This window comes from Haliotis asinina, chromosome 1 (assembly GCF_037392515.1).
Source record: "Haliotis asinina isolate JCU_RB_2024 chromosome 1, JCU_Hal_asi_v2, whole genome shotgun sequence".
Lineage (NCBI taxonomy): Eukaryota > Metazoa > Mollusca > Gastropoda > Lepetellida > Haliotidae > Haliotis > Haliotis asinina.
This window is the reverse complement of record NC_090280.1, coordinates 50,580,669-50,593,490: the sequence shown is the minus strand read 5'-3', so window position 1 is coordinate 50,593,490 and position 12,822 is coordinate 50,580,669.

Here is a 12,822-nt window from a genome sequence, read left to right as displayed (position 1 = left end):
GTATTACTGTGATACTGGTATTTGGCCAATGAGGTATTACTGTGATACTGGTATTTGGCCAATGAGGTATTACTATGATACTGGTATTTGGCCAATGAGGTATTACTGTGATACTGGTATTTGGCCAATGAGGTATTACTGTGATACTGGTATTTGGCCAATGAGGTATTACTGTGATACTGGTATTTGGCCAATGAGGTATTACTGTGATACTGGTATTTGGCCAATGAGGTATTACTATGATACTGGTATTTGGCCAATGAGGTATTACTATGATACTGGTATTTGGCCAATGAGGTATTACTGTGATACTGGTATTTGGCCAATGAGGTATTTGTTACGTATCAACATATATTAACCTTTGTAGACGACATTCGTAATGTTGCTGCCAATCGCACCGTGCACGACTCCTGCAGCAATTGCGGTGTCGGTTCTGGCGTGTGTCCCCGTTGTTGCTGCAACAGTCATGGTCTGAACTTTGCTATCATCCTTGAGCTTGGCCTCAGTTTCCAGTCCTGCTCTACTAGGGTTTGTATTCGTGTCAGTCACCCAAGATGGTTCACTCATGCCAATTATCTGCTTCCTAACTAAAACGTCCAATACCTGTAAAAACAGAAGCAATCAAATGTAAACTATGTTGTCTCATTTCATGCAGACACAAAACATGTTGTTTGTTGTTGTTCGTCCGTCAATTCGACGAGGACCATCTATTCATCCTAGGGATAGGGGAGTCTGTCTCTGTGGGTGTGGAGATGACTTGTGAGTCCTGTCCGCGCTCTGTATGTTCTGGTGCAGTGCGGACACGGAATCCTATGGTCAATGTGGAGCATCCACCTCGTCAATGATACGCCTTTGAGTGGCGATGTGAACTAATCACCAGGTGGAAGGATTCATCATGTTCATTATTGTAGACTCTACAGGAGCTCTATATTCGTACATTATAATGTTAAGATGCTGTACTGTGCTTGTGACAATTGATACCGTGACCAACATAGAAAATTAATCAGTTTTCCAACATGCATAATCTTTTCTGGTGGATATATGTGTTTTACTGTGAAGCGAAAATGGTCACAGAAATCATTCCAGGAAAATGGTTGTGTAATAATACAAGTACCAGTGATCAGAAATCTGCACAAATGTGAAACATTGTCGTTGATAATCAGAAATATTCTTTGGAATTGTTGTTTACATTGAGGAATTACATTTAATCTAAGGGAGATATCATATGAGTATGACGAGAGCATTTCACGCACAGTGCTATTCCAGACCATGTTATACTATGAAACAATCAGTATCAGCTCGCTAAAGCCCTGCGATCAAGTTGGATCATATTAAAATGATGTCGCAACAAAATATCCGATAGAAAGAAATCATTATCAGCTTGATTACATCGTAATTTATGTTTCATGTTCCTGCATTTTAACCATAAAAACGTGCTTCCTTCATTTCCAGAAAAGTAACCTGACACTTTTATACTGCTGTATTAGTAATATCTACATTGAAAAGGTTGTGCAAATTCATGAAAGACGGACATCTGGATTGCAGAGTTAGCGCGCCCGGCTTTCCGACTAGTTCAAAATAACGTATGCACGCTGTGAATGATAATCTGGGCCGCTGTACCCGTGTCGCCAGTGCTTACAACAGAGCTGTAAAAGTGTTTGTGCTGTACTCAGGCTTCTGTTTAACATCACTAAGTGGTGTTCTTGTCTTACGGGCAAGCGTGCGAGCGTGTTCATGTGTTCAAGTAGAAGAAAACATTTTACTCGGGCTATGGTTTCGCAGGGCCGATCTTTGTTAACATGACCACTGGCTTGCCGACTTACCCGCGCGAGGTGTCTCCTCCGACGTCCGTGTGTGTGTCTCTCCCCACCCAAATAAGTCCAGTGTACACCGGCGATGGCCTCAGAGAAACAGTGGATTATGTTTACCGTGTCACAGCAACGGTCTGCTCCGTACTTAACAGTTAGACAGTTGTTGATTTATTGAGATAGTAGTGTGGAAAACGCGTCCTAAAAGCTATGCTCCACTTCTCACGGGTATTGCACATTCGTCACAATTCGTTCCTTTCCGTAATCTGCAAGAACATGCAGACGCTAGTCCGCTACACTGACACGCTTGAGGAGCAAGAACATTCTGAGTACAGCAACATAATCCTCGCTGAAGTGAATGAGAAACGAAACACTGCCAAGTGGTGACAGTACCCATTTCCCAATATTCTATACATTAAACTGAAACCAGGTGTCACTAACAGCAACGCTCTGCTTTGTAGTGAAGGAGTGATGCGTGTATAGATCTCGACAGGCCTGTAGTGAGTGCAGACAATACACTGTACTCTTTATTGTAGACTACCGCTTAGTCTCTGAATGTATACATAACTATGGTTGTAGCAAACAAACCATATTTAACTTGAAAGGAAGACCAGAGATTAATTACCTAAGGAGATCTTGACTTGCGTCATTTAAGTCTTTAGCACTGAAGAGAGAGCCAGGTAGTAGGGAAAATATGGTTAGGGACTGTGGATTGACTATGCTTACTGTACTGACATCTAGTCATCTCTCCTGCCACTTTACAGGATATTGTTCATATACGATCAACATGGAAACCCACAAGCATACCTTTTGTGAACATCCAAGGGATGCAATCCCCTGTTAAACTTTTTTGTTTGAGTGTGCCACCAGTGTGCCCTGTAGTGAGCTAAAGTCACAAACCAGCCTTGTAGAAGCCTTGTAGAAAGACCTATTGTTGGCAAAAAAGTATTTTCTCCATTTCTTTTCCGGGTGTTGCAAAGGCTTAAGGAACTCCTCTGAGCCCAAATTGGGACTAATGCATCTACATAGGGACATGGAGATGCCATGCAGTTTAACATGGATACCCTTCTCCCCTTTACTACCAAGCACCAGTCAGGAAAAAGTACCATCTTCTATGGTTATTGTTGGAGAGCCTCGAATCAAAATTATTTATCTTCAAACAGATGCCACGTCCACTGCACCATCATGGTAGTCCAGCATCATGGAGATATTCCGACGAGGACCATAAAATTAATCCACCATCACGGAAGTAGTCCAGCATCATGGAGATATTCCAACGAGGACCATAAAAGTAATCCACCATCACGGAAGTAGTCCAGCATCATGGAGATATTCCAACGAGGACCATAAAAGTAATCCACCATCACGGAAGTAGTCCAGCATCATGGAGATATTCCAACGAGGACCATAAAAGTAATCCACCATCACGGAAGTAGTCCAGCATCATGGAGATATTCCAACGAGGACCATAAAAGTAATCCACCATCACGGTAGTAGTCCAGCATCATGGAGATATTCCAACGAGGACCATGAAAGTAATCCACCATCACGGAAGTAGTCTGGCATCATGGAGATATTCCAGCCAGGACCATGAAAGTAATCCACCATCACGGAAGTAGTCTGGCATCATGGAGATATTCCAACGAGGACCATAAAAGTAATCCACCATCACGGAAGTAGTCTGGCATCATGGAGATATTCCAGCGAGGACCATGAAAGTAATCCACCATCACGGAAGTAGTCTGGCATCATGGAGATATTCCAGCGAGGACCATGAAAGTAATCCACCATCACGGAAGTAGTCCAGCATCATGGAGATATTCCAGCCAGGACCATGAAAGTAATCCACCATCACGGAAGTAGTCTGGCATCATGGAGATATTCCAACGAGGACCATAAAAGTAATGCACCATCACGGAAGTAGTCTGGCATCATGGAGATATTCCAGCGAGGACCATGAAAGTAATCCACCATCACGGAAGTAGTCTGGCATCATGGAGATATTCCAGCCAGGACCATGAAAGTAATCCACCATCACGGAAGTAGTCTGGCATCATGGAGATATTCCAGCGAGGACCATGAAAGTAATCCACCATCACGGAAGTAGTCTGGCATCATGGAGATATTCCAGCGAGGACCATGAAAGTAATCCACCATCACGGAAGTAGTCTGGCATCATGGAGATATTCCAGCGAGGACCATGAAAGTAATCCACCATCACGGTAGTAGTCCAGCATCATGGAGATATTCCAACGAGGACCATAAAAGTAATCCACCATCACGGAAGTAGTCTGGCATCATGGAGATATTCCAGCCAGGACCATGAAAGTAATCCACCATCACGGAAGTAGTCTGGCATCATGGAGATATTCCAGCCAGGACCATGAAAGTAATCCACCATCACGGAAGTAGTCTGGCATCATGGAGATATTCCAGCCAGGACCATGAAAGTAATCCACCATCACGGAAGTAGTCCAGCATCATGGAGATATTCCAGCCAGGACCATGAAAGTAATGCACCATCATGGAAGTAGTCTGGCATCATGGAGATATTCCAGCCAGGACCATGAAAGTAATCCACCATCATGGAAGTAGTCTGGCATCATGGAGATATTCCAGCCAGGACTATGAAAGTAATCCACCATCTACTTCCGTGATGGTGGATTAGATATTCCAGCCAGGACCATGAAAGTAATGCACCATCACGGAAGTAGTCTGGCATCATGGAGATATTCCAGCCAGGACCATGAAAGTAATCCACCATCACGGAAGTAGTCTGTCATCATGGAGATATTCCAGTGAGGACCATGAAAGTAATCCACCATCACGGAAGTAGTCCAGCATCATGGAGATATTCCAGCCAGGACCATGAAAGTAATCCACCATCACGGAAGTAGTCTGGCATCATGGAGATATTCCAGCCAGGACCATGAAAGTAATCCACCATCACGGAAGTAGTCTGGCATCATGGAGATATTCCAGTGAGGACCATGAAAGTAATCCACCATCACGGAAGTAGTCCAGCATCATGGAGATATTCCAGCCAGGACCATGAAAGTAATCCACCATCACGGAAGTAGTCTGGCATCATGGAGATATTCCAGCCAGGACCATGAAAGTAATCCACCATCACGGAAGTAGTCCAGCATCATGGAGATATTCCAGTGAGGACCATGAAAGTAATCCACCATCACGGAAGTAGTCTGGCATCATGGAGATATTCCAGCCAGGACCATGAAAGTAATCCACCATCACGGAAGTAGTCTGGCATCATGGAGATATTCCAGCCAGGACCATGAAAGTAATCCACCATCACGGAAGTAGTCTGGCATCATGGAGATATTCCAGCGAGGACCATGAAAGTAATCCACCATCACGGAAGTAGTCTGGCATCATGGAGATATTCCAGTGAGGACCATGAAAGTAATCCACCATCACGGAAGTAGTCTGGCATCATGGAGATATTCCAGCCAGGACCATGAAAGTAATCCACCATCACGGAAGTAGTCCAGCATCATGGAGATATTTCAACAAGGACCATGAAAGTAATCCACCATCACGGAAGTAGTCTGGCATCATGGAGATATTCCAGCCAGGACCATGAAAGTAATCCATCATCACGGAAGTAGTCCAGCATCATGGAGATATTCCAGCCAGGACCATGAAAGTAATCCACCATCACGGAAGTAGTCTGGCATCATGGAGATATTCCAGCCAGGACCATGAAAGTAATGCACCATCATGGAAGTAGTCTGGCATCATGGAGATATTCCAGCGAGGACCATGAAAGTAATGCACCATCACGGAAGTAGTCTGGCATCATGGAGATATTTCAGCCAGGACCATGAAAGTAATCCACCATCACGGAAGTAGTCTGGCATCATGGAGATATTCCAGCCAGGACCATGAAAGTAATCCACCATCACGGAAGTAGTCCGGCATCATGGAGATATTCCAGTGAGGACCATGAAAGTAATCCACCATCACGGAAGTAGTCTGGCATCATGGAGATATTCCAGCCAGGACCATGAAAGTAATCCACCATCACGGAAGTAGTCTGGCATCATGGAGATATTCCAGCCAGGACCATGAAAGTAATCCACCATCACGGAAGTAGTCTGGCATCATGGAGATATTCCAGCCAGGACCATGAAAGTAATCCACCATCACGGAAGTAGTCTGGCATCATGGAGATATTCCAGTGAGGACCATGAAAGTAATCCACCATCACGGAAGTAGTCTGGCATCATGGAGATATTCCAGTGAGGACCATGAAAGTAATCCATCATCACGGTAGTAGTCCAGCATCATGGAGATATTCCAACGAGGACCATGAAAGTAATGCACCATCACGGAAGTAGTCCAGCATCATGGAGATATTCCAGCCAGGACCATGAAAGTAATCCACCATCACGGAAGTAGTCTGGCATCATGGAGATATTCCAGCCAGGACCATGAAAGTAATCCACCATCACGGAAGAAGTCCAGCATCATGGAGATATTCCAGCGAGGACCATGAAAGTAATCCACCATCACGGAAGTAGTCTGGCATCATGGAGATATTCCAGCGAGGACCATGAAAGTAATCCACCATCACGGAAGTAGTCTGGCATCATGGAGATATTCCAGCCAGGACCATGAAAGTAATCCACCATAACGGAAGTAGTCCAGCATCATGGAGATATTCCAACGAGGACCATGAAAGTAATCCACCATCACGGAAGTAGTCCGGCATCATGGAGATATTCCAACGAGGACCATGAAAGTAATCCACCATCACGGAAGTAGTCCGGTATCATGGAGATATTCCAACGAGGACCATGAAAGTAATCCACCATCACGGAAGTAGTCTGGCATCATGGAGATATTCCAGCCAGGACCATGAAAGTAATCCACCATCACGGAAGTAGTCCGGCATCATGGAGATATTCCAGTGAGGACCATGAAAGTAATCCACCATCACGGAAGTAGTCTGGCATCATGGAGATATTCCAGCCAGGACCATGAAAGTAATCCACCATCACGGAAGTAGTCTGGCATCATGGAGATATTCCAGCCAGGACCATGAAAGTAATCCACCATCACGGAAGTAGTCTGGCATCATGGAGATATTCCAGCCAGGACCATGAAAGTAATCCACCATCACGGAAGTAGTCTGGCATCATGGAGATATTCGAGTGAGGACCATGAAAGTAATCCACCATCACGGAAGTAGTCTGGCATCATGGAGATATTCCAGCGAGGACCATGAAAGTAATCCACCATCACGGAAGTAGTCTGGCATCATGGAGATATTCCAGCCAGGACCATGAAAGTAATCCACCATCACGGAAGTAGTCCGGCATCATGGAGATATTCCAACGAGGACCATGAAAGTAATCCACCATCACGGAAGTAGTCCAGCATCATGGAGATATTCCAGCGAGGACCATGAAAGTAATCCACCATCACGGAAGTAGTCTGGCATCATGGAGATATTCCAGCGAGGACCATGAAAGTAATCAACCATCACGGAAGTAGTCTGGCATCATGGAGATATTCCAGCGAGGACCATGAAAGTAATCCACCATCACAGAAGTAGTCCAGCATCATGGAGATATTCCAACGAGGACCATGAAAGTAATCCACCATCACGGAAGTAGTCTGGCATCATGGAGATATTCCAGCCAGGACCATGAAAGTAATCCACCATCACGGAAGTAGTCCAGCATCATGGAGATATTCCAGCGAGGACCATGAAAGTAATCCACCATCACGGAAGTAGTCTGGCATCATGGAGATATTCCACCCAGGACCATGAAAGTAATGCACCATCACGGAAGTAGTCTGGCATCATGGAGATATTCCAGCGAGGACCATGAAAGTAATCCACCATCACGGAAGTAGTCTGGCATCATGGAGATATTCCACCCAGGACCATGAAAGTAATCCACCATCACGGAAGTAGTCTGGCATCATGGAGATATTTCAGCCAGGACCATGAAAGTAATCCACCATCACGGAAGTAGTCTGGCATCATGGAGATATTCCAGCCAGGACCATGAAAGTAATCCACCATCACGGAAGTAGTCCGGCATCATGGAGATATTCCAGTGAGGACCATGAAAGTAATCCACCATCACGGAAGTAGTCTGGCATCATGGAGATATTCCAGCCAGGACCATGAAAGTAATCCACCATCACGGAAGTAGTCTGGCATCATGGAGATATTCCAGCCAGGACCATGAAAGTAATCCACCATCACGGAAGTAGTCTGGCATCATGGAGATATTCCAGCCAGGACCATGAAAGTAATCCACCATCACGGAAGTAGTCTGGCATCATGGAGATATTCCAGTGAGGACCATGAAAGTAATCCACCATCACGGAAGTAGTCTGGCATCATGGAGATATTCCAGCGAGGACCATGAAAGTAATCCACCATCACGGAAGTAGTCTGGCATCATGGAGATATTCCAGCCAGGACCATGAAAGTAATCCACCATCACGGAAGTAGTCTGGCATCATGGAGATATTCCAGCCAGGACCATGAAAGTAATCCACCATCACGGAAGTAGTCTGGCATCATGGAGATATTCCAGCCAGGACCATGAAAGTAATCCACCATCACGGAAGTAGTCTGGCATCATGGAGATATTCCAGCCAGGACCATGAAAGTAATCCACCATCACGGAAGTAGTCTGGCATCATGGAGATATTCGAGTGAGGACCATGAAAGTAATCCACCATCACGGAAGTAGTCTGGCATCATGGAGATATTCCAGCGAGGACCATGAAAGTAATCCACCATCACGGAAGTAGTCTGGCATCATGGAGATATTCCAGCCAGGACCATGAAAGTAATCCACCATCACGGAAGTAGTCCGGCATCATGGAGATATTCCAACGAGGACCATGAAAGTAATCCACCATCACGGAAGTAGTCCAGCATCATGGAGATATTCCAGCGAGGACCATGAAAGTAATCCACCATCACGGAAGTAGTCTGGCATCATGGAGATATTCCAGCGAGGACCATGAAAGTAATCAACCATCACGGAAGTAGTCTGGCATCATGGAGATATTCCAGCGAGGACCATGAAAGTAATCCACCATCACAGAAGTAGTCCAGCATCATGGAGATATTCCAACGAGGACCATGAAAGTAATCCACCATCACGGAAGTAGTCTGGCATCATGGAGATATTCCAGCCAGGACCATGAAAGTAATCCACCATCACGGAAGTAGTCCAGCATCATGGAGATATTCCAGCGAGGACCATGAAAGTAATCCACCATCACGGAAGTAGTCTGGCATCATGGAGATATTCCACCCAGGACCATGAAAGTAATGCACCATCACGGAAGTAGTCTGGCATCATGGAGATATTCCAGCGAGGACCATGAAAGTAATCCACCATCACGGAAGTAGTCTGGCATCATGGAGATATTCCACCCAGGACCATGAAAGTAATCCACCATCACGGAAGTAGTCTGGCATCATGGAGATATTTCAGCCAGGACCATGAAAGTAATCCACCATCACGGAAGTAGTCTGGCATCATGGAGATATTCCAGCCAGGACCATGAAAGTAATCCACCATCACGGAAGTAGTCCGGCATCATGGAGATATTCCAGTGAGGACCATGAAAGTAATCCACCATCACGGAAGTAGTCTGGCATCATGGAGATATTCCAGCCAGGACCATGAAAGTAATCCACCATCACGGAAGTAGTCTGGCATCATGGAGATATTCCAGCCAGGACCATGAAAGTAATCCACCATCACGGAAGTAGTCTGGCATCATGGAGATATTCCAGCCAGGACCATGAAAGTAATCCACCATCACGGAAGTAGTCTGGCATCATGGAGATATTCCAGTGAGGACCATGAAAGTAATCCACCATCACGGAAGTAGTCTGGCATCATGGAGATATTCCAGCGAGGACCATGAAAGTAATCCACCATCACGGAAGTAGTCTGGCATCATGGAGATATTCCAGCCAGGACCATGAAAGTAATCCACCATCACGGAAGTAGTCTGGCATCATGGAGATATTCCAGCCAGGACCATGAAAGTAATCCACCATCACGGAAGTAGTCTGGCATCATGGAGATATTCCAACGAGGACCATGAAAGTAATCCACCATCACGGAAGTAGTCTGGCATCATGGAGATATTCCAGGGAGGACCATGAAAGTAATCCACCATCACGGAAGTAGTCTGGCATCATGGAGATATTCCAGCGAGGACCATGAAAGTAATCCACCATCACGGAAGTAGTCTGGCATCATGGAGATATTCCAGCCAGGACCATGAAAGTAATCCACCATCACGGAAGTAGTCTGGCATCATGGAGATATTCCAGCGAGGACCATGAAAGTAATCCACCATCACGGAAGTAGTCTGGCATCATGGAGATATTCCAGCCAGGACCATGAAAGTAATCCACCATCACGGAAGTAGTCTGGCATCATGGAGATATTCCAGCCAGGACCATGAAAGTAATCCACCATCACGGAAGTAGTCTGGCATCATGGAGATATTCCAGCGAGGACCATGAAAGTAATCAACCATCACGGAAGAAGTCCAGCATCATGGAGATATTCCAGCGAGGACCATGAAAGTAATCCACCATCACGGAAGTAGTCTGGCATCATGGAGATATTCCAGCGAGGACCATGAAAGTAATCCACCATCACGGAAGTAGTCTGGCATCATGGAGATATTCCAGCCAGGACCATGAAAGTAATCCACCATCACGGAAGTAGTCTGGCATCATGGAGATATTCCAGCCAGGACCATGAAAGTAATCCACCATAACGGAAGTAGTCCAGCATCATGGAGATATTCCAACGAGGACCATGAAAGTAATCCACCATCACGGAAGTAGTCCGGCATCATGGAGATATTCCAACGAGGACCATGAAAGTAATCCACCATCACGGAAGTAGTCCGGTATCATGGAGATATTCCAACGAGGACCATGAAAGTAATCCACCATCACGGAAGTAGTCTGGCATCATGGAGATATTCCAGCCAGGACCATGAAAGTAATCCACCATCACGGAAGTAGTCCGGCATCATGGAGATATTCCAGTGAGGACCATGAAAGTAATCCACCATCACGGAAGTAGTCTGGCATCATGGAGATATTCCAGCCAGGACCATGAAAGTAATCCACCATCACGGAAGTAGTCTGGCATCATGGAGATATTCCAGCCAGGACCATGAAAGTAATCCACCATCACGGAAGTAGTCTGGCATCATGGAGATATTCCAGCCAGGACCATGAAAGTAATCCACCATCACGGAAGTAGTCTGGCATCATGGAGATATTCGAGTGAGGACCATGAAAGTAATCCACCATCACGGAAGTAGTCTGGCATCATGGAGATATTCCAGCGAGGACCATGAAAGTAATCCACCATCACGGAAGTAGTCTGGCATCATGGAGATATTCCAGCCAGGACCATGAAAGTAATCCACCATCACGGAAGTAGTCCGGCATCATGGAGATATTCCAACGAGGACCATGAAAGTAATCCACCATCACGGAAGTAGTCCAGCATCATGGAGATATTCCAGCGAGGACCATGAAAGTAATCCACCATCACGGAAGTAGTCTGGCATCATGGAGATATTCCAGCGAGGACCATGAAAGTAATCAACCATCACGGAAGTAGTCTGGCATCATGGAGATATTCCAGCGAGGACCATGAAAGTAATCCACCATCACAGAAGTAGTCCAGCATCATGGAGATATTCCAACGAGGACCATGAAAGTAATCCACCATCACGGAAGTAGTCTGGCATCATGGAGATATTCCAGCCAGGACCATGAAAGTAATCCACCATCACGGAAGTAGTCCGGCATCATGGAGATATTCCAGTGAGGACCATGAAAGTAATCCACCATCACGGAAGTAGTCTGGCATCATGGAGATATTCCAGCGAGGACCATGAAAGTAATCCACCATCACGGAAGTAGTCTGGCATCATGGAGATATTCCAGCCAGGACCATGAAAGTAATCCACCATCACGGAAGTAGTCTGGCATCATGGAGATATTCCAGCCAGGACCATGAAAGTAATCCACCATCACGGAAGTAGTCTGGCATCATGGAGATATTCCAGTGAGGACCATGAAAGTAATCCACCATCACGGAAGTAGTCTGGCATCATGGAGATATTCCAGCGAGGACCATGAAAGTAATCCACCATCACGGAAGTAGTCTGGCATCATGGAGATATTCCAGCCAGGACCATGAAAGTAATCCACCATCACGGAAGTAGTCTGGCATCATGGAGATATTCCAACGAGGACCATGAAAGTAATCCACCATCACGGAAGTAGTCTGGCATCATGGAGATATTCCAGGGAGGACCATGAAAGTAATCCACCATCACGGAAGTAGTCTGGCATCATGGAGATATTCCAGCGAGGACCATGAAAGTAATCCACCATCACGGAAGTAGTCTGGCATCATGGAGATATTCCAGCGAGGACCATGAAAGTAATCCACCATCACGGAAGTAGTCTGGCATCATGGAGATATTCCAGCCAGGACCATGAAAGTAATCCACCATCACGGAAGTAGTCTGGCATCATGGAGATATTCCAGCGAGGACCATGAAAGTAATCCACCATCACGGAAGTAGTCTGGCATCATGGAGATATTCCAGCCAGGACCATGAAAGTAATCCACCATCACGGAAGTAGTCTGGCATCATGGAGATATTCCAGCCAGGACCATGAAAGTAATCCACCATCACGGAAGTAGTCTGGCATCATGGAGATATTCCAGCGAGGACCATGAAAGTAATCAACCATCACGGAAGTAGTCTGGCATCATGGAGATATTCCAGCGAGGACCATGAAAGTAATCCACCATCACGGAAGTAGTCTGGCATCATGGAGATATTCCAGCCAGGACCATGAAAGTAATCCACCATCACGGAAGTAGTCCGGCATCATGGAGATATTCCAGCCAGGACCATGAAAGTAATCCACCATCACGGAAGTAGTCTG